The 4,488-nt window shown below is 35.6% G+C and overlaps 1 pseudogene; it reads right to left on the bottom strand.

The window, feature by feature from the left end:
• Positions 1-692: 692 nt before the first annotated feature.
• On the bottom strand, positions 693-1,226 carry LOC149956309 (uncharacterized; annotated as a pseudogene).
• Between the last annotated feature and the right edge of the window lie 3,262 nt (positions 1,227-4,488).

Below are 4,488 nucleotides of genomic sequence, written 5' to 3'. Positions count from 1 at the left end.
CTAAATTAATTTCTTTGTAATTTTGTTTTATTTACTTTTGTTAAAATATTTTCACCATTATATACCATTTTCGGAACCATTTTAGACTAGGCTCTATTCACATATGCTTCTTGCCATGGCACTTGACCTTCGTTGCATAAATAATTTGCAAGTGTATTTCTTAATTGCCCTGCAACAACACTGTGCCTATTGCCATTCAGGTCAGTTTCGAAGTTCTGAATGTTGTTCTCCTTTCATACGTCATCCATCGACCTTCAATTGCGTTGCCTTCACTGTCTATATAATCAGAAAACCCTTGGCTGTCATAGGTTCTATCTTGGGGTATTTTGGTAATTTCCTCCGTCATCATAAAATTATGAAGGCATACAAAAGCTTTAATGATGTTGTCAAAGTTTTCCGGTTTTCCCTTTATTGGTCGATGAAATATACGCCACCGTGCAGCCGCAATTCCAAAACTGTTCTCAATAGTTCGCCTAGCCCGACTTATCCGATAATTGAATATTTTCTTCTCCAAAGGTAAACATTGGCCTGGGAAAGGCCTCATCAAGTTTTTCATTAAGGGGAAGGCCTCATCACCCACAAAATAAGGGGGAAATGTAATATCTGAATTTGGCAGTAGAGAATTTCCCGGGAGTACTAAATTGCTATTTTTCAATGCACGACCTAATGTTGAAGCTGGAAATATGCCGCGATCACTTTGCCCCAATGTCAACATAAATGAATCGATACTGCGAGTCACATAATGCCTTCAAAACAATGCTGTAGGTACCTTTATAATTAAAATATTTTCATCCTGATTTTGGAGGACATTCAATGATAACGTGCTTCCCATCTAAACTTCCCAGGCATTTGGGCATATTCCACCTTTTTTCAAAGCCTTCGGCTATTTTCAACCATTCAGGAACTTATTTTGGTAATTTAATATAGATTGGTTGAAGAATTTTCCAAATCGCAGCACACGTTTCTTTAATGATGTTGCTCACTGTAGAGGTTGCTATTCTGAAACCAAATGAAAGACTCGTCTGCATATCGCCACTTGCTAAATATCTAAATTTAGTGGAATACATTATCAACAGGAGAAGCTTTAAAATAGTGACAATTTATCATTACCACAACGTTAAAGCAAGTCTTTCTTGAGGAGGAATAGCTGCTCTAAATTTTGTATCTTTTTTTGTTATTGTAGGCCCCACCAATCTTAGCAAATCCTCGAACTGTTTCGCAGACATCCGGAAAAACCTAATGCAAATTAAATATTAATTATTTCATATTTAGTATTCTATTAAATTTATTAATATTACCGAAAGGGGTTTTTTGTATCAGTCAATCGCATTTCTTTCACCAAGTTGTTATTATAGCCTTGCTCTCTCCTTTTCCTATATATTTGTTTCACCCAAACCGACCTTTCGTATATCATGTTTTTTTGGACTCGATAATTCATATAAAACAACATTAAAATTAGAATGCTTGTATGCGCTTTAATAAGTAATTCGTTATCATTGGATAAATCATCCATCTTGGGCCTAGGCTTAAAACGCCAGAACTCCAGCAGCCGACAAAGAGTGAAAAAACGTCTGATTTCGGTCACGAAAAATCGCCCAGTGAAAATAGCACTGCTGGGATCGAGCGAAACGCCAAAACCTTTACCGCCGACTTCAAACATTCTGCCAATGATTTTCCGCCAAGTGAAAACCCGGCTTAATATGTTAAAAAACCATTTAATTTAAGATTCTATTAATTAATTTAGTCTATACTATACTCGCGACTACAACTTTAGGACCCGCTAGAGGGCGAACGGTAGATTTTTGAACATTTGGTTCCATTGAAATCTAGTGCGGGGTCCTTTACTACGAAATGTGCAATTTCACATATTTATATGCTAAACTGGGCGATTTTTTATTGATCGTGTATTTTGAGCAGGCATTAGTTTTGAAATATTTGAATCTTGGATTTCCTAAATTTTTAATCGCAAATTTAGCTCAAACTGTTTCTTGATACCTCAAACATTACTTTAGAAGAAAACCTATCGTGATTAATTTTATCGAAACCAAGGTTGGTAAAAATTTAGACTGGAAAAGGTTGCCTCGTATCCCGAGTTTTTTCAAAATAGGCTCTGATTCGTCGACCGATTTTGACGTCACTTGGTTTGGAAAGTCTATCCCGAAACAATAACAAATGCAGGTGTAGAAGGCAGGGTTTACGCGTGGTCCACCAAATTAAAGGCAGTTTGAAAGGTAAAACGTGTGTAATTAACAAATATTCGCACAGAAAATTAATTAATAAAAACTAATAAAGATTTTTCGAATAAAAATTTTAGACTCGCGCATATTGAACAAGTGACATGGCCCTTATGATTTCTGACGTTGAATAAGCCTTTGCAGTTTGGCGACAACTTGTCATTGGCATTTTCCAAGCAAATATTTTGACATGTTATTTATTATTCGAAAATCATCATCGTTGTTTGCCATATATAACGCTCAATGGAATGATTAAGGTGTGTTACGATATTTATAGATCTTAAATTATAACATAAATTCTAATTTTGTTATTTCATTTTAATTAGATTTAACTATGCCGCCCATCAGTAGTCATTGATGACCAAATACCACTCAGTTGGATTTAACTTACTTAACAACAACATTCAAATAAGGTACATTATAAAGTAAACAAAGCTCTTTGCAAGAAATATCGCAATTAATTTTCTTGGTTTCAGTTGTCAGTATGCCTCGTTGCGCAATTTCCATTTGCTACAATAGCTATGATTTAACGAAAGAAGACCCAGAAAAGAATGATTTGAAATATCACCGTTTCCCGAAAGATCCAGCAGTCAGAGCTACATGGAAACAACGTTGCTATAGAGAAGATACTTTTAACTTGGACTCAGCACGCATCTGCTCAAATCATTTTCTCAATGAAGACTATGAAAGAGATTTCAAAGGCGAACTACTAGCGTTGGACTTAAAACGTCAATTGAAGAAAGATGCTGTACCTTCGATTAATATTGGCAATCGTTTCTAAGGAAATGAAAACGTTAATGATGAACGAAAGTCGCGGGCTCTGAAACGTGAAAGGAAAAAGTTGGTCAACGATCTTCTAACGAAGCCCACACCTTTAAGCGATATACAAAATTTAACTGCCAAGACTATAAATTCACCAATAAAAGAAAAATCCAAACTTTCCGCTAAAATTGAAAATAACTCTGCCGTTACCAATGATACCTCCAATCCCAAGGAAAATATTTCAATGACTGTATTGATTTCTAACGCTATTGATGGCAATTCACAAGTGCAACCAACTGAAATATCTATGGAACTTGATCATGAATCAACACAAGTAACTGATTCCCCCTGTTACTTACGTGAAGAACTGGAAAAGGTGAAGAAAGAAAAGAAGAGTTAGAATTTCATTATTCGAATGTAAGGAAAGAAATTACAAGTTATCAAAAGAAATTAGAGAGTACAAAGATAGAGCTTTCCTTGAAATCGTGCCAGTTGAATTCCATGAAAAGAGAGGTGAAAAGGTTACAGAAATCTAAAGTACCTATTAAAAAATTGAAGAAGCAAGCTATTTTGACTCTGCAAAACTGTATTTACAAAAAATCAAGTTGATATTTTAATCGGTAGCAAGAAAAAGGTGCGATGGTCTAATGAAGAGCTTTCAACTGCTTTAACATTACGATATTTTAGTAAAAGAGCTTACGTTTTCCTCAAGGACACCTTAAAATTCCCTTTACCTGGTATTTCTACACTGCAAAAACACGCTTCATCTATCGATTTAACCCAGGGCACTTTACAAGATGTTTTGAGATTAATGAAGATCGCTGGAGAGAAGTTGACAGAAATTGAAAAATTATCAGTTCTGGCATTCGACGAAGTTAAAGTGAAGGGAATATATGAATATGATAAGAAGCTAGACCAAGTTGTAGGCCCACATTCTCAATTGCAAGCTGTATTAGTTCGAGGTATTATCAAAAAATGGAAACAGGTCATTTATTTAGCATTTGATCAACGAATGACCAAAAGTATATTATTTTCGCTCATCACGGATCTTCATAACATTGGATACAGAGTCATTGCGTGCATTTCTGATATGGGAAGTACTAATCAGGGATTATGGAAGGAATTTGGACTGCGTGTAGAAACGTCAAGAACTTCACCACCAACAATTATGGAAAATATTTTTTTTTGCCGATGTTCCACACTTACTCAAACTTATAAGAAACTGGTTAATAGACTCTGGATTCAAACTTTATGATGGTGAAATTGTTAGCGTCGAACCACTTAAAGCATTGCTGGGAGTTCTAGCGAAAGAGATCAACTGCTGTAATAAATTGAAAACTATTCATATAACCTGCCAAAGAACTGAACGAAAAAATGTTCGCTTGGCTGCAGAACTTCTCTCTCACACAGTAGCGGATGCCCTTAAGCGATTAAAGCCAGGGAACGATCCAAGAATTGCATTAGACACAGCAGCGTTCATCGAAATTGTCAA

This window comes from Leiobunum rupestre, chromosome 2 (genome assembly GCF_980474605.1).
Source record: "Leiobunum rupestre chromosome 2, qqLeiRupe1.1.hap1, whole genome shotgun sequence".
Classification (NCBI taxonomy): Eukaryota; Metazoa; Arthropoda; class Arachnida; order Opiliones; family Sclerosomatidae; genus Leiobunum; species Leiobunum rupestre.
The sequence above is the reverse complement of the archived record's forward strand: the minus strand, read 5'-3'. Positions and strand labels throughout refer to the sequence as shown.